The sequence below is a fragment of the Trichosurus vulpecula genome, chromosome 9, assembly GCF_011100635.1.
Source record: "Trichosurus vulpecula isolate mTriVul1 chromosome 9, mTriVul1.pri, whole genome shotgun sequence".
Lineage (NCBI taxonomy): Eukaryota > Metazoa > Chordata > Mammalia > Diprotodontia > Phalangeridae > Trichosurus > Trichosurus vulpecula.
This window is the reverse complement of record NC_050581.1, coordinates 24,812,285-24,831,995: the sequence shown is the minus strand read 5'-3', so window position 1 is coordinate 24,831,995 and position 19,711 is coordinate 24,812,285.

The window sequence follows — 19,711 nt, the reverse complement described above, 5'->3', positions numbered from 1 at the left end:
TGAGAAAATCTTGATCCCTTCTCTGTGGAACTAGGCCACCCCCAGAATTAATCTGGGCTCTGCATAAATACAGGGTATAGCCCCTTAGATCCCACCCCACCCCTTCCCAGGTCATTGATTATAAGTCACATTCCATCATACCACAATGCCTTTGATTCCAATTCCTTATTCCCAATGTAGTTTCCTATTTTAACTTTTAAAATATAAGCTCCACATAATACATATTTATTTAATAGCACTATACTTTATTGTTACAAGAGTAATAGCAATTGTGGTATACTTTATTGTCACAATAAGGCAGTTAAATGGCCCAGTGGTGTAATGTTAATACAATTTGAAGATCTTCCCAGCCATTAATAGGATCATGTGACCTGTCTGAGTCACATGAGTTTGAGTCTCATGGAAGCCTGAGTCACATGAGTCTGTGGTGGGAGGAGCCTGCTGAAAGAGTGGAGCAGGACGCGATGGAGCAGAGCTGAGAGGAAGTGAGACCGAGCAGTCAGAGGTGAGAGACAGACGGACAGACAGACAGAGCAGCAGCTAGCGTGAGTGACAGAGGGAGTGATTTGGGAAGGCCCTAGCAGAGGGAAGGCTTGGGGATGTTGGTGCCTCGTGCATTGATAACGTGCATAGATTTCTTTGTGGCTAGGATGGATTTGGCTTTCTGGAGTTGTGATCTGGCTCTCTTGTGTTTGAATAAATGTTTTAGTTTCACCATCAGTGATTCAGAGCTACATCAGAATATTCATAGTAGCCATAGCCCCTTTGGGTATCACATTGGTGCTACAGGTGGATAGACTGTTGGGCCTATAGTTAGGAGGATCTGAGTTCCACTTTGTCCTTAGAAACTTAGTAGCTGCAAGTGGGCATGTTATTTAACCTCTGTTTGCCTCAGTTTCCTCAACTGCAAAATGGGGATAACATCACCACCTATCTTGGATAACTGTTGTGAGGATCAAGTGAGACATTTGTAAAAATGCTTAGCACAGTGCCTGATAAGTAGTAGGCACTATACAAATGCTTATTCCCTTCCTGTTTCCCTTCCAAAATTCTCCCATACATTTTATCTCATCTGATCCTGGCAATAATTCTATGGGAAAGTTGGCATGAGCATTGTTATCTCCCTCTCACAGATGAGGACTTCAGTGGCTTGCCAAAGTCACACAGTTGCTAAGTATCAGCGCCAGGATTCGAAGCTAAGTCTCATGACCTTGCACAATCCCTAGTGCCCTATCCTTTACATCATGCTGCCTTCTATACTTCTTTCCATAGCTTCCATTGTGTTTTCACTCTATGGAATTCCAATATTTTCTGTATATTTAATTTTCTAAGGCTCTGGTTTTAGAAAAGGTCAGATATTCTCTTCTGTTTTTGGTACATGAACTTTCTTTGTTCTTTGCCTTCAAAAATGCACTCTTTCCCCTTGATTCCTCACTTACTCCAGTAAGCTTACAAACTCAGGAACATAGAATCATAGGATGTCAGAGGTGGAAGAAACCTTAGAGACTAGTGAGTCCATCACCTTCATTTTCTAAGTGAAGAAACAACTTAGTAATTTCAGAGTCTTAATAATTCATTCACATACATTGAGTGACTCAATATTTTTGACCTTTGTATATCATATCATAAAAAATACATATTTTAAAACCTGTTGGCACTGGCCAGGCATTATTTTACATACCAAGAAAGGAATTTAAAACACTTTTATGAGGCATAAACCTGAATTGCTCAAATTAAAACCCATGGAATAGTTGTGCTATCGGGGGAGGGGGGGGAAGTTCTATATCATTGTAACTTCTTGTTATTCTTTCTCGTGACTTTATATCATGGCGACACAGTTTTGTATTTATATATTTTGTTTGAGTTTCTGTACTTTTCTCTTTTCCTATATACTCTTCTCATTATAGTAAACTGTATTCCAAATGAACTCTAATTAAGTTTTATGATATTATGCCACCCATTTTTTAAAATAGAATCATAGGAAGTTCCTGAAATCTTTATATGACCTAATCTGCATGTCCAGGCCACAAAGTGAATTGAGAGAACCTTGGAATTAATCCTGGGTTTTAGATTTAGCCTGAGGTAGGTCAGGCACAGGTTCTGTCAGCATCCTGAAGCCTCTTCTGTAGGAATAAGGTATTCTCAGAGCTCTATCTGGAGTCTTTCAGAAGATTTTAGCTACATGTAGAGTAGGGGTGCTAGACAAAGTTAGTCCTTGGCTCTGAACTGGGAAGTAAATTATGAGAAAGATCTCAGAAGTGACCTCATCTCTGCCCTCATCCCATACCTCATCAGTCCCACTGGCGTGGAGTAAGTCTAGTTTCAGAGAATACAATAGAGTAAAACTTCCAGACTCCTGAACTATGTTGGATAGTCCTGGTACTAAAGCTGATGCTAAAAATATTCAAACTAACCTAACTTGTCACATAGAGCATAATACACTGGGAGTGGCAAAGGGAGAGATGCTTTTTTTTTCTTTTTTAAAATAAATGTACATTTTTTAACGTCAGAGAGTTTTACTCTCCATGATATAGGATGGTGGGCATTTATTGTTAAGTAAGGAAGGCAATGTAAAGAATTGGGTCCAGAAGGCCCATTTTGTATCCTAACTCTGCCACTTATGAGTTATGTGGCTCAGTAGAAACAAGTAGTGTCATCTTTGTCAGCCTTTGCTCTACCTACCTCACAGAGTTATGGTGGGGAACCAGTCCATAATCCTTAAAGCTCTAAATAAATATGTGACTGGCTTCCTGACAAGATGGTTACCTGAATGGGATGAAGACTTTGCAGGTCCCACATATATCCAGCTCCAATCAATCTTAAATTTGCACCAGACTGAATAACTATAAAGAAATTCAATGAGAAAACCTTGTTTAAATGACTTTTATACAGAAGGCAATAGGAAAAGGGAATTCTCTAGAAAAGCACACTGGTCATGTATAGACTGCAAAGTTCTGTGTTCAAAGAGCAGAGGCATCCTTGGAGAAGGCCTTAAGGTGACAAGGAAGCCTTAGGGTTGTAATAGTAATTAAGGTGGGACTTTTTGCTGTTCTTCTCTAAAGTGCCTTTAATGATTCTGGCCCTTGTTTGAATGGGGCAGATAAAGTGGGATTTTGCCTTGGAGTGTTTCTCAGCATTAAGAGTCTTTGAATTGTATATGATGTGATACTAGAGATGGGGAACTTTCACACACCCAGCCTGGGTGAGGTCAGAGCCCTCTGACCAGGATATAATTGAGGGGAGCTTCGTGTTTGACTTTTGGGGCGTGCTCATGAAAGGAGTGTCCAGACTCTGGGCAAGCTGTAACTGCCCTCCCCTCTCCTTCCCTCCCCCCCCCCCCCCCCCCACCCCCACCACCAGCTTCGATAACCCAGACCCATTGGCTCTCTGGTAACTACGTATTGTGATTTGATCAGACAAGGTCTGTCTGTAGATGTTTCTAATTTGTTTGTATTTGCTCTGAAATTCAGGTTGCTGGCTTTTTTTTTCATGAACTAAGTGAACGATATATGTATGTTTAATTAAACTGAGATTGTTAACCCTTTAATGTTGCTTTCCTTAGAAAAGCAGATCAAAGAACCTGTGTTGGCAGCTTTCTGTGTGCTGGTTGTTAGTGGGTCTTACACCCCTACAGCAGCTGCTAGCAGATTGTTGCTACAAGGGTGTTTATGGAAAAAAATGTCCTATGTAAGGACCTTAGAAACCCCAGGAAGTGGTATAGAGTAGAAAGAGGCAGAATGTTAAAAGATGGTGTGACAATGCTCATGCTGGGACAACCTAAGGGTTCTTATGTTCCCATCTTGCTGTCCTGAGGTTCTAGAAAAGGTTGTGAAGAAATAGAATTCTGAACTTCAAAGATTCAGGGAACCTTAACCCAAGGAGTTGGAGATCAGAACAAGAAACTAGGGTATCTGGGGTTAGACCAAGCAGAGTTAATTCCCTTTCTCTCTCCCCTAAAAGAAACACAATAAATCTGGGCCCTGGTACAAAACCCAAATTAAGGAACTAAGGTTGCAGAAATCAGTAAATCAAAGGAAACACTGGCCGGTATCAAAAACCATTACAAATCTAGGGATCTCCTCAAAAGAGAGTAGTTGTCACAAATGCAAGCAGAAATTCAAAGGAAAAAATTGTTTTTTCACAAAAATTGCATGCATACCTGGAAGAATTTTTTTTAAAAGAGATACTAAAAAGAAAATGTATTTCTTTTTACATAAAGACTGTGTGGAGTCATTTTAATTGTCTGTACTTATTTGTTTTAAGATTTGTTGGTTTGTTTTTCCTATGTTCAGAGGGGATGGTGAGAGGAGGATTAGCAATATCTATAGCAAAAATAAGAGAACCATTGAATGTTTTTAAAAAATATTCAGAAAAGAACAAAAGAAAGGTCATAAGGAAGCATATAAGTTGGACAAACAATATGTGGATTTATTATAAACATTAAAAAATATAAAGTGGAGATTCAGACTTTCATAGGGAATCCTCTTTTGTGTTCTGCTGTGTGTATAGAGATGCTTTTTATTTTGGTTTTCATGTTTAGAATAAAAAGTAAAAAAGAAATAAAACTCTAAGTGATCACATTATCAAGAATCTATAATTTTAGAAGACGGTGGAGTAGGTCAGAAAATTCCAAGATCTCCAAATTTTCCCCACAAACAAGATAATAATAGCACCACAGTGAAGAGGTTAAAGAAAAAATGAATGATAGGTTGGGAACCATAGGTTTCTAGGGGTGCTCATGACCCCAAAATACCAACATGCCGGGAGACTGTGCCCTCATCACTGCCAAAAGAATTAGACTCAAGCCTTCTTAGCCAAAGGAAAAGACAAAGTTTATTAAGGATTCACTATAATGGGTTGTCTTAAGAAATCCCACCCTTTGTGACACCTGTTTTCACAAGCGGGCCAGATTCAATCTACTGAGCTAGATTGAACCTGAGTGCCTTCATGGAGGCAAGATGGAGATTATATACACAAAGACTGTAGGAGGGATTGAGGGGTGGTCTGGGGTGACTAGAGGAGGACTTTAGGGAGGGTCTTGAGGAGGAGTCTAAGGAAGATGAGATGAGGTCAGACTCCAGGAACCAAGAGAATGGAATTCAGGGTGGGAAGTAGCTGAAGGCATGGATATTGATAGTATCAAGGGTGGGAAGTAGCTGGACAATAAAGGGCAAGGCTAGGTAGAGATTTGGGCCTAATGATAATGTAAGGCTTATGGCCTTAGGGGAAGGCCATATCTAGTTGGAAGATTCAAGGAGAGCTCAAGGGGGCTCCCAGAGACTATCTTCCAGATTCAAGGAGATTCCCAGAGACTGTGCCCTCATCATCAGGATTAACATAGAGTGGTAAAAAATAAATAAGAGTTAAGAGCAAAATGATGGTCTTCTTGGGACAATTGGAGAAGATTTGAAGAAAAATCTCAGGCAGCCATTTGGTCCCTGTGAAGAGGAAACACCTCCAGGCTATGTCAACTTAAAAAACAAGTGGCAAGCCCTAGGTTAGTTGAGTCTGAAGGCTGCCTCAGCCTCAGCCTTAGCCACAGGAACTTTTATACCTGGAGCAGTGAGGGGAGTTGGACATCTGAGCCTGGGAAGACAGAGGGAATCTCTGCTGACAAGGAACAGCAGGGTAAAGCAAGAGAATCCTGCCTCAGTGCCAGCAGAGATCCCTGCATTCCTCCTCTGATCAGCTGCTTGATTCCCCCCACCATCTGTGGGCCTGGAGCTCCAGAAGCAGCCACTACTGCCTCTGCCACTGCTGCTGTTGCAGCTACCTCCACTGCCCAGGGGCTGGGGCCAGACCATGCCCTTCTCTCACCTAGGTCCAACAGAGTTTTCCCACCGACCTTCTAAGTTGTCTTTGGCATTTGTGGTTTGAGAAGTCTGGAAACTGCCACAGTTTAGTATTCAGTACTGGGGCAGCCCATGCTGGACTGCACTCCACTCACAGTATAGTGCTAGACCCTTCCCAGTGACCATCCAGGCCTTCTTGGGCTGAAGACTTGTTTCACTCTGTCATTTTGTGGGTTCTGTAACTCTAGAATTTGTATAGAGTCATTTTCTGCAGTTGTTTGGAAGGATGTGGGGGAGAGCTCAAGCAAGTCCCTGCTTTTACTCTGCCATCTTGGCTCCACCCCCCCACCCCCATAGATAACCAAAGAGTTGCCTGGGACCCAGAAAAGTTAAATGACTTGTAGAGGATCATAGAGTCAGTCAACCAGCATTTGTTAAACACAAAATAATTGTCAGCAACCATGCCAAGTGCTGGAAAATGAAGGCAGTTTTTTAAAAGTTTGATTTGAACCAAGGTCTTCCCTGCTTCCAAATACAACATTCTATCTAGTATAACTATACTGCTTCTCAAGTAATGTTTTTTAGCTGTAAAATTGGGGTAGTGCTGCTTGTACTACCTAAGTCACAGGGTAGCCAGGAGGAGGGCACTTTGCAAATTGTAAAGTGAGTTGTAAAGGTAAGGTTTTATTCATGATACCAAATGCTGGTTAGAATAAATTCTCTAAGTTCTAGATCATCAATGAGGTATAGATTCCAAATGTGCTTATTTGTCGGTTAAGGTTCAGGTGAGGCATTATGTTGAAACCATGTGTAGAGTGGACCCATGCTTTTTTGCATCCCAACATGTATAGTTGGCCCATGGTATGTTCCAGAGAGAGCCTTTATTCTTCTGAGGACAATTAACAATGATATTTAGAAAGATACAGCCAATGATTGAAGCACACTTGGGGGACTAGGAGGAGGCAGCTAAGCCATGGGAACTAATGTCTATCTATTCTGCCTTTTATTGTCAACCTGTAATGACTTTAATCAGACTATATGCATATATGTAAGTATATACATATATGCACATTTATATTTGCACACATATATGAATACACATGTATATACATACACACAGATATGTGTACATGTGTATTTGTATATTATATATGTATACATGCATGTGTACATGTGTGTATGCATGTATACATATATGTACATACACAGATACCTCTAATGTGAAGGCCGCTGAGCCCTTTTCAGGACTGCTTTCCACCTTTGGTGTCCACTTGATCTACTCTCGCCTGTGGCTCCAAGAAGCTGTAGCATAAGCAGCAGTCATCCCCTAGTAAACCATTTTGGCAGATGGACTAAAGGAGGTTGAAGGTAACCAAGGGGGTCTCAAATCCATTGGTGAGTTTAGCGGGGTATCTAATCCAAGAATATGAAGCCTTCCTCTGGTGGAATGGCCACGAAGGCAGCCAAAGCTGGCACTGTAGAACACTTAGAGTTTGGTTAGACATCAAAGAAACCAAAGTCATCTGCTGCATCTTGAGCCATCATCAGGCAGTCATCTTGACTCTGTCCTGCCACTGGACTATGATGACTGGAAGAGAGTGAGGCTGATGACTTCGTGCAACTCTGCCTCACTTAATCCAATTTACGCATGAATCAAAATATGTCACCCATATGATTTTACCATTTTACCTATCTCAAAGTCCTCTAGCAGCAAACAAGTTATGATGCAGCAGGTGTGGATACACTGGGAGCTGTGGTAATGACCCTGCATATGGGGAGCCCAGGTTATAGGGTTGTCTTCTTACAGGAAGCAAGCGGGGGATTCGGCAGCCCCCGGGTGTCTCAGCAGCCTTTTAAGGATCGCGTTGCTCACCTGATGGTATGAGGAAGGGATTGGAAAATGTGCCCTAAAATTGTCTGCTTATCCAACCATGACCTGACTACTGTGGCAGGTGGGGATTTTTATTCATCATAAAATTCATGCAATAAAAAGATGAAATTCAAAGACCTTCTCCTAATAGCTTTCAGGCATCTTTTGAGCTTAGTCTATTCCATTTCATGAACCTTGTGGCCTCCTTTGAAATCAGTAACTTCTTTTTCGTCAGCAATTCTTCTTGCCTCATGCTGAACCATCTTTGTGGACACAGGAATTCCAATTGCCCTTTGCTCTTCAATCCATATCTTCAATTCCATCTCTAAATTAGGCCATTTTGCTGACTTGCCTCTCATGGCCTTCTTCTGCTGTGGTGTTTTCAGTAGGGTTTCTTCTTCCTGTAGCCAGTCTCAGATTGTTTTCTCAGTTGAGAAGGACCAAACTTATGTTCAGCAGCACAATTTCCGTTCACTTTTGCAAACTGGATCACTTTTAACTTGAATTCAGCACCGTATGAATATCTTTTCTGAGCCATTTCTGGGCAGAAAGTGGCAAAACGTAACCTGATATATGGGTAACAATTGCGAAACAATGAGCTCAAAGACAATGAGCGTGAAAAAGTGGGAAATGCAAGTAAAAAAATCTACAACGAGGGCAAAAACAAGTACAAGAAAGCAGGAAATGCAAGTAAAAAATCTACAACCACTGTGTAAGATGCACCCAGTTTTTAGACCCTAAATTTTTCAGAAAATGAGTGTGTCTTATACACAGGGAAATATGGTATATTTAAATATATCCACACTTAATTGTAGCCTTGGAGGGGGCAAAAGAACAAAGTAAAAAGTGCACAGCAGAGAACAAAAGAAAACTTACAAGGAAGCAAAGAAAAGATGAGCAGCTCTCCACAAACGTGTAGTATTTATCATATAGGCTTTCTTGAAATGAAAATTTATTGCTATAAAAAAATAGCATGGCTCTTCTAGTCAAACGGCTTCTCTTAATGCAGGTAGTCCAACTATTTCATTCTTTGTATGTTGCACTAATTCTTTTATTGTACAGTTTGGGGAGTCATATATCATTGTGCCAGATACCTAAGGACACTTTGCAATAAAATCCCAATAGATACCTTGAACACTGAGTTCAATAGTCTCAAGAATTTAAAATTCCTTGTCTTACTCTCCTTTTTCTCCTAAACATAATTATTATGTTAATGCCTTCTGTTTCTTGGTGGTTTTGTTTTAATGCCACATTTATTTCTGTAAATCTTTTTCCCTTACCCAGTAAGCCATACCTTGTGACAGTAATGTAAAAAGAAAAAGAAAGAGGAGAAAATAAAAATAGTTTCAACAAAACTAATACATAAACTGTCTTTGGCAGCATGCTAAATGCATCATTCCTCAATCTCTGCGATAAAGGAAATAAGTTATGTATCGTGAGAATCGCCATTTCACTGCATTGAATTTCATTTCCTTGTTGTTTCCATTTATAGTGTTGTAGTCATTGAATATGTGATTTTCCTTACTCTGCATCAGTTTGGATGTCTTCTCATGTTTCTCTGAATTCTCCTTATTAGTCATTTCTTAAGGCACAATAATATTTCTTTCCATACATGTGCCATAATGTTTAGCCATCCTGCAATGCATAGACATTTTACCTTGTTGTCATAAAAATATTGCTATGGATATTTAATTGTAATTGGTAAATTTCTATTTTTCTCCACTTTGAGAAACATGGGATCTTTAGATTAAAGAGCATGGACATATTCCCTTCTTTTTAAAAGCATAATTCTAAATTGATTTCCAAAACATCTGTACCAATTCACAGTGTCAGCAACAGGGTATTAGTGGGTGTGTCTTCCTACAATCCTTTCAGCAGTGAATATTTCCAATTTTTTGTTCATCTTTATCAATATGCTGGGTATTAGATAAAATATAGGTGTGGTTTAATTTACTATTCTTATTAATGATTTGGTATGCTATTTTATTTTGTTAAGTTTTTATAATTCCTCATTTGAGAACTTCCTTCCTTTTCAACACTGAGTTCAATTTTTGCTTCTGACATAGACGGAATGTGTGACCCTGCACAGTGAAAACTTCTGTATTCTAGGCAGACACTCTAAGTCCAGAGAAGTTAGACTGCATTGGTAAATGGATTTTTTCTTTTTATTCAGGTGTTCTTTATAACAACATTCAGTCCTTATCCCTATCCTACTTATGTAATGAAGACTATGTTTTGTAGTATGTTTTTATTTTTATGTACATTTATATAAACACATACATGCATGTAAATAAATTGTCCTGGAACTTGAATAATTGACCCCTTCTCTCCCATCCTAGTTGATGTAATGACAGAAAGCAGAAAGTAACAGAGAAGGTATAAATATGGCAAAACAAAGATCAAATATGAGTCAATGCTATGTTATCTCTGCAGAAAGTATGAAGTTTCCTTGATGGAACTGATAGGGCATCTAGCCATTGATTAGCTTAAGAATGGCCTTAGTTTTTCTAGTAGCCTTTAATAAACTAAGCTTGACAACTCTGGAAAAATTGCAATTCAGTTCAAGGTAGGAGACATTTTTAATGGGTGTGCAGTATGTTTCCCTGGCAGCAGGAGAGGATGAGATTTTTCTTTCCTCCTTAATGCCCATCATGCCCATCTTTCAGTGGAATTAATTTCTTAGCGGAAGATACCAAAGCCAGAAAGAGATATACAAATACATAGGATTGGATCATGAAGCAACTTTTAGGATTGTAACACTTGGCAGTAAAAAAGAGACAGCATTATTGATTGAAGAGAGAACTAGCCTTGGTCGTCAAGAATTGAGCCAAAGAGAGGAGAAGGCCAAGGAAACACAGGGAAGTAACCCTCTGAGCAAAGATGCTGCTCTAAGGAGGAAGCAACATGAGGACATCACAAGAGGAGAAAGAATATCAGGTATGTATAATATTGAATTGTCTTCCTTGCCCACCCATACTCTCTGTGTATATGCTTCACTACCAGTGGGCACTAAATTGGTGCTCATTCTTCCTAAGAATACTGTGCTCATTTGTGGAAGGGTATGCCGTATTTTAGTAGTTGGTAGAATATTTTATGGCTAACATTTTTACTATGACATCTTGTCCCTCCAAATTAACCATAATGCTTTTTGTCTTGCAGTTATGCAGTGCAGTGGCTAGAGGGCCAGGCCTGAAGTCAGGAAGACTCATTTTCCTGAGTTCAAATCTGGCCTCAGGCACTTACTAGCTATGTGATCCCGGGCAAATCATTAAGCTCTGTTTGCCTCAGTTTCCTCATCAGTAAAATCAGCTGAAGAGAGAAATGGCAAATCACTCCAGTATCTTTGCCAAAAAATAAACTAACAAAAAATCCCAAACAAATCATTTGGGGTCATGGAAAGTCAGGCACAACTGAAATGACTGGACAATAAAAATGATAACAAGCTCTAAAAAGTATTCTCTTGGTAGTTTAGTATAACATTAGATCTATAAATTAATTTAGGTTGTATTATTATTTTATTATACTGGCATGGTCCAATCATGGAAAATTAACATACTGCCAATTATTAATTTCATTATTAACTTCTTTAATATTTTGTAAGTGTATTTATGTACAACCTGAGTATTTTAGTTTTTGTTGTGTGTTTGTCCTTTGTTCTCAAAGAGGACTATGACATCAGGGAAATGATGACATGACTTGCAGTTGACTTTGATTTGAGTGAGGGAGGGTTGTGCAAGGCCACCAGCCTCACTTTTTCCTCCAGAGCCATCTGGGTCCAGTGGCCTGATATTCACCAGGATGACTGGGGATGGCCCAGGATGCATTGAGAGACCCTGATATCATAGTTCTCTTTGAGAATGAAAGACAAACACAACCTGCCAGTAGCCTACCCTCTCCTCCTCTATCCTCTCCCCTCCTCTCCCCCTGCCTCCTTAACTTTGGGTTTACTGGCTAGATTTCTTCCTCAAAAAAAGTCTTAAACCCAACTCACTCTGGAGCTCATAGATTGGACAATAGGCCCCTGCACTCCTAGCACAGAGTGAATGTAAATACTAAATAGTAACTGTTTCTCTTTTGGGCAAGAACCCTGAGGGTCTTCCCCTCCCAGTTTGATTTTTTTTTTTTAATTTTTGATTAGTGGGGCGGTCCCTTGATTAACTTCTTAAAGAGGCTTATTCACTGAATGGGCTTTATCTCACTCAAAGTGAGGACCTAAAAAGAGTATTTTAGTATATATTCATAGATTGACAAATAGATTTTTGTGTATTTTTTTTATTTGGATAGACTTTTCTTTACTGTTATTACTCCTAAATTGTTTTCTTTCACTGGACCTGTGATTTTATTTAGGAACTCCTGATGATGAAACTTCTCTCAATATAAACCTGAACCAACTTTGCAAGTTATAGTTATGGAAGGTTGTCAAGAACACAGAGAAGTTAAACACCTCCAGTGTCACAAGGCAAGTATGATTCAGAAGCAGAAATTGAACTTACGTATTATTACCTCTGACTCCAGCTCTCTTTCCATGTGGCACACAGCTTCTCAGTATTTTTTCCCATGTCTTCAGTTTTGAAGGTAAGTTATTTTGGGTTATATGTCCATATATTTTGCTTTCTGGAATATTATATTCTAAATGCTCTTCTCATATATTGTAGACCTGAAAGTCTTGTGTGATCCAGGCTATAGTCACATATACACATATACACACATATGTATGTGTATATGCATAGGCACATGCCAATATACATATAACCATATGTAGATGTGTATATATATATATATACATACATGTATGTATATATATATATATATATATATATATAATGTGTGTATGTGATATAGGGAGCTGAATATAGTAGATATAGGGAGCTGAAATTTTAACTACATGATGGATAGATAAAAAAAAATTTAAGAAGAACATATAAGGATGTCACAAAGTTCATACTAGACTCAGAGGAAAGAATCGTGGAAAGAATAATGCAAAAATAAGTCAGTAAATAACCAAATACGTAAACAGATAAATAAATGAATAAAGGAATGAAAGGAGGCAGGCAGGGAGGAATAAAAAAGTAGAAAACAATATAGAAAAAGAAAAAAATAATAAAATAAAATAAAAATTCAGAGGGGAGAAGAGATAGAAATGTTTTAACCAATCGCTTAACTGAACAGGAAAAGAGAAGAGACAAACCAGGGAAGAAATAGATTACTAAATAAATTAAAGAAGGGACAATAAACTAATAACAAAAGTAAAGTATAGGAACTAGAGAAATCTTAGGCAAAGGCAGGAAGGGAGGGGGAAAGAGCCTGGGGGACGAGCATGAAAGCCATCAAAGTAAGATTAATCACAAGGACAAAGTATTGACTTAAAAAGAGGAAAGGGATTAAAAAACAATCAATCAATGACCATTTTTACTTGTTAACTATGTAGTAAGCACTGTGCTAGGTGCTCAGGATACTATGATGAAAATTAAAGACTCCTTGTCTGCAAAGTGCTTTACATTCGACCAAGTGAGACAGCATACATACATACATACATAGATACATCCACACAAATAAACTATAAGTGAAGTAAAATTTTAGAGAGGTGGGCACTAAGCAGATTGATGAGCAGGAAGGGTTTCATGTAGAAAGTGGCACTTGAGTTTTGAAGGAAAAGTGGGATTCTGAGGGTGAGGGTAAGGAAGGAGAATTTGTGGAGAAGCCAAGTGCAAATACACACAAGGAGACTGAGTAATCAAATGCAAGTCATGTCATCATTTTCCTGATGTTGTGATCCTCTTTGAGAACAAAGGACAAACAAAACCTGTGAGTACCCTCTCCTTCTCCCTCTCCCTCTCCCCCTCCCTCTCCCCCTCTCCCTCTCTCTCTCCTCTCCCTCTTCTCTCTCCTCTCCCTTTTGGTGTTCTGCCCAAAGGAAGGTACATTTTGATGGCTGAAGGCTGACTCCTTAACTTTCAGGTTTGCTGGCTAGATTTCTTTCTCAAAAACCAAGACTTAAACTGGAGCTCATAGATTGGACAATAGGCCCCTGCCCTCCTAGCACAGAGTGAATACACAGAATGTAGATACTAAATAGTAACTGTTTCTCTTTTGGGCAGGAACCCTGAGGGTCTTCCCCTCCCAGTTTGATTTTTTTTCTGAGTTTTGATTAAAGGAGCCATTCCTTGATTACCTTCTTAAAGGGGCCTATTCACTGAATGGGTGTTATCTCACTCAAAGTGAGAACCTGAAAAGACCTTAGCCTGAAAGGGCCAGAGTCTCCAAAAGCATCCTGGGCCATCTCCAGTTGTCCTGGTGAATATCAGGCCACTGAACCCAGATGGCTCTGGAGGAAAAAGTGAGGCTGGTGGTGACTTTACTCCCCTCACTCAAATGAAAGTCAACTGCAAGTCATGTCATCATTTCCCTAAAGTCATAGTCCTCTTTGAGAACAAAGGACACAACCTGTGAGTACTCTCTTCCTCTCCCTCTCCCTCTCCCTCTTCCTCTCCCTGTGCCTTTCCCTTTTCTTCTGCCTTTCCTTCTCTCTCTTCTTCTCTCTCCTCTCCCTCTTGCTGTTCTGCCCAAAGGAAGGTACATTTTGATGGCTGAAGTCTGCCTCCTTAACTTCAGGTTTACTGGCTAGATTTCTTTCTCAAAAACCAAACCTTAAACCCAATTCACTCTGGAGGTCATAGATTGGATAAACACACAACAACAACAACAACAACAACAACAATGAGGAATAATAAAAAGGTTAATCTGGTTGGATCTCAGGATGCTATGTTGCAAAAAAGGTTGGAAAGGCAGGTTGGGACCAGTTTGTGAAGTTTGTGAAAAGTCAAACACAGGGGCTTACATTTTATTTTAAAGCAAAATAGTATTTGGTATTTATTGAGTAGGGGGAATGACATGATCAGATGTAGACTTTAAGAAAATCATATTTGTGGAAGGATAGATTGGAGGAGGGTGAGATGATGTAGGGATATCTGCCTAATTGATAAGAACTGGGGAAAAATAGAAAGTTGTACAGCAGAAATTATGTTTAGATCAACAGTGTATGTCCAACTCTTCATGACCCTGTGGAACATTAAATGCCACTACTGTCTATGATACTGTCCAGTTTCTTGGCAAAGATACTGGAGTGGTTTGCCATTTCCTTCTCCAGTAGAAGGCAGACAGGTTGAGTAACTTGTCCAGGGTCATAAAGCTAGTAACTGTCTGAAGTCGGATTTGAACTCAGGAAGATGAGTCTTCCTGACTCCAGGCCTGGTGTTCTATTCACTATACCACCTAGCTGGTCATAACATTCCCTGATTATATCCTATATGCTCTCTATTATGCATGTAATAATTCTTCTCTTAGGGGAAGTTAGGATCTGAGAGGAAGAGCACAAGAAGTTGGCCCTATTCCTGGATGTTCTCTCTAATTTAAACACACACACACACACACACACACACACACACACACACACACACACACAATTATTTATTTATTCCTTTAGTATCCCCAGAACCTAGTACACAGTGCCTCATATGTCTTAGGTACTTGATAAATGCTTTACAATTGAAGAGACTTGCTTTTGTTTTATTTATTTTTAAAAGAAAACAACTCATGAGAATGATCCACTCTATCTATACAGCATCAGACTAGACTGTTTCACATCCCACCCAAATATTTACCCTGGCCATGTCCTTGCCATCCACTCTGTTGTCATAACCCCTGGACCACTACCAGATCTTTAGAAACTATTTCCTGAAGGAATTAATTCATTCCATTTTAGAACCCCCCTCCTAGAATTGAGCTATACCAATTGGTTGGTGAGTGAATACAAGCTCACTTAGTCTGTGATATCTAACTGAATCAATCTAAGCTTCAAATTCCTTTTTTTCCCTTTCCTTCTCAGTACTACCATTATCTTTGGAAAGGGGAAGCAAATCTACTGACCGATCAGCCTTATGACTTCTCCCAGTAAAACATACTTCCTTAATTACCATTCTTTTCTATTTAGGATCTCCTAGAATATTAGAATGAAAGAACCTTATGAATAGATAGGATATTACCTTATCATGCTTTTCTTTACTTGTATCCACAGCCCCATAACACAAATACCTATCACATAGTGATCATGTCACAGGTACATTTCACTGATTTACTTTAAATTGTAATTGACATTTGAGGAAGAAGTACCTATGCTGATTAAGTTGTGGAAGTTTGAAGTATTAAAATTAGTTAGGCACCTTAGAAGTTGATGATGATATAACTAACACTTTATCATCTCTGTGTTAGTTTTCATAAAATATTCTTAAGACTAATACATTTGAGGCCTTTTGACTTTGAAATTAATTTTAAAAGCTATCTCAGAATCACAGAACAGGATTTTAGGATCAGAAGGGAATTTAGAGGTAATACAGTACAATGCTTTCATTTTAGAGTAGAGGTAACTGAGGCAATGAGAGGCTATGTGATTTGCCCAAGAATTCTCTTCCATGCCTTAGAAACCACCTTTTGGTTCATTATAACTTTTAATGTACTATACCAGCAGCCAGCCTTAGTTAATCAAATCATTAGGATGATTTTAAAGGTTTTTCTAATTAATGAAACAATGTGTTTATTTTTTCATCTTTAAGTGAAGAGAGACTAGAATTCCTACTTGGAAGTTACTTAGACAAATTTACTCCTTTGTTGAAAATAAAATGGCTGGGCCATGATTCATTCTTGGGGGATGTAAATACAAATATATTTGATTAATATATGAGCTACATGTACCCAGTAACTGTAAGAGCTCCAAGGACCAGCTTCCATGATCCCAGGAGCTGACACAAGTAACAGTGCTGCCAGGATAGAAAGCTTTCAAGAGAGCTATATTCCAAATGAATTACTGAAGAGGAGAAGCATAAAATGTAAATATGCTGTCTGTTGCATTATTGATGTTCAGAGACATTCTGTAGGCAATTTAGGTGACTACTCCAAAAGTCCTTGGCTGCGTGCGGGTGGTCAAAGAATTTCTGAGCACTTTTCCCCACCTCCCATCCCCCACTGCTTTCTGATTATCGAACCAATTTAGCTCTAGTTAATAACTCTATTAACAGGATAATGGTTACTGTCCTTTTATCAGCTCAGCAACACTACAAACCCATTATAAACAACTGGTCAGTGACATAAATCTCTTTATATAGTAATACACAGACTGCTTTGTCTCTTAAGGGAAGTCTCAGTCATTGCATTTTCACCAACAAAGATAGCCTCTGGCTCTAGGGTCCTTAAATGGGCTTGCTTTTCTCAGCCTTACTCTGGAACTGATCCCCTGATAGATTTCAGATTCAAAAATTGATTCAATGTAGAATTTAGTGTGGTTAAAATAAATGATGAACCCAGTGCTATCTTTGCACGACATCTATACAAATGGTAACTTAGGGAAAAATTCAGGAAAGCAACTAGGTGGTGGTGTTTTTTTTTTTTTTTAACTTTCTTGTAAATGAAGTAGCTATGATTTTTTCCCCCCATTAAATGGACTGAATTGACTGGTTTTTACTGGAGTCATGTAGCCATAGCCGGTAGAGTTTCCTGCTCCATCTAACAGGCTTTAAACTAGTGGGGGCCTGTCGGGGCACAGCAGGTGCAGAGAGATCTAAGCCCTTAAATGCACTGTATACACACAGCTCCACAGTAGGCCTTGTTGAGCTACTGAAGAGAAGAGTTTTTCATGTGTAAATGAGAAGGTCTTTCATTTTCAAGCTATTGCATTCTAGCTCCTTCTGTTGAAAGGCAAACACAAGAAATCAACCAATGCTGAGTTAATTACAGAAGAGTGGCCAGTCCTACAGTCAGGATTCCAGGCACTCACAATGCTTCAGTGCACCCATGTCTGTTCCACTTTGCTAGTCTTTGTTCAAGTCCCAATGGGGATTCAGGCTCTTGATGAGTTTGCTTTCTTGCCTTCTGTGTTGGGGATGGATTGGTTCCGGTAGAAATGCTGGCCGTAATAATATCCCTAAAAGGAGGCTGGTCAGAGTACTAGAGTATTGCCTACTGAATCATCATTAAAGGGACAATATAAATTATATGTTGTCCTAACTTTTGCCATTACCAGAACCACTCACTCTGGCACTTACCTAGTTGACCTTGGATAAGTTGTTTAACCTTTCTAGGCCTCAGTTTTACACTTCTGTAAAATGAAAAGGTCAAATTAGATAACCTCTGAGCTTCCTCTGGCTCTAAGTATGGCTTCACTTCAATTCATTCAATTGAACAAATACTTAAGTGGATATTCAAGTGTATACTCTGTGTCCTGGAGGAGATATACAGATGAAAAACAATATTGTAGGTCTTATTCTTAGCAATCTATTCAGACATATTCTAGTAGCAATAAGAGGGAAGAAGGACATGACTAATAAAAGAGTAGGAAAATGTGCTTCGATTGTTTGAAAGTGATGGTTTCTAGGTTTTGCCCATCTCCTTTTTCTTTTGTAGTTGGCTTGCTTATAAGTAGATATAGTTCACATTCATTTGAATTTGACTTTTAAATATGCTTCAGAAGGTTTTTAATACCAACTTAAAATTATTTTACTTCCCTTTCTATTGTTAGTAGTCATTGGGAACTAGGATCTGTTTTCTTTCTGTATGGATGTTTTCTCAAGGCTCAGATGTGATGAGTGCCAGGTGGCATTGTTTTGCTTTTTTAATTACGAAACTGAAACAAAACCTACATTAAGAACTATTCAATATTTATAATGACAGTTATAATATCAAGAATGTGTATGGAGCCTACAGGCTTCTTTGAATAACACAACTACTAACCTCCATGTAGCTTAACACATACACACACACACACACAATTTGGGAACATACTGTTTGTGAAAGGAATGAACATGCTTTCCTTAGTCTGTCCTGGAAAATATGTCCTGGGAGAGGTCAGATGGGCACAGATCAGAGTTCTCTGTGTTTGTTGCAACAAGCCTCTATTCTATCCTTATTCCCATTGACTAGTTGAGAACAAAGAGGGAAATGAAAGGATATCAGTCATGCTGACTGAGAACAATTTTGGCACAATCCCCTCAGCTGTTCAACAAGTCCACATTATAGGGTCTTTTCTGTCCTTGACACCCAGGGGATTGATGTGGAGACAGCAACCATTAATGCTAATGGGAGTTCCACATGTTAAATCCCAGTGTAGTGACAGAAGGACAGATAACAGCCTTCAGATTATAGCTTTACGCAGGAGAGCTTTGAGAAAAGCAAGTTGACACTGATCTGACTGGAATATCTGTCCCAACCCCTAACCCAAATAAATTTAGAAAATGAATGTTTTTTTCTTTGTCTAACAGATATTGGAAAGAAATGCAAATAAAAATGGAGTTTGTATTCTTTTTTAGCAGATATCTGTGTCTAATTTGTTTTGAAAAAAAATGTACTATGTAAAACCTCTGAGTAATACTTAAGGCCAATAAATCAGTCTGTCTCCAGATTACCATTCATTCATTTATTCAGCTTACCAGATTTTCCCCATGATTTGGATGTTCGGAGCTATAGAATCAAGACACCCATATGCTTAGACGACTTTTGCTGTTTTTTTTTTTTTCTGTGAAAGTTTTGGCATAGTCTCAAACTATAGATGGGTAGTCTCAAACTTCTGTCCTTGAATTCTTGGATGGAGGAGTGCCATGTCTCTCACCCTATATTTTATTTATGTAATTCTTACCAAGCACTTTCATGGCTATTGACCTGATATTTAACCTTTCCAAAACAGAATTAATGGGAAGACTGATCCTTCTTTGGATGAAACGCTGAATGGTGCTACAAATAGATTACTAATTCCTGCAATAGATGAAAATTTAGTTATCGTACAGATTACAAATAGCTACATAAATGGTCACTGATGAACTACTTGGACAATCATGATGGACCATACATGGAAAATTATTCATGTGAATATGGCCTATAGGCATAACTTAATGATTTCCCCAAAATTATTAAAAGTTACATTTTAATTATCCTGAGGGTTGAAAATGAAACACATGTATTTTGAAACTAGCAGAATATACATAAATTCAAGAATAAATTTGCAATG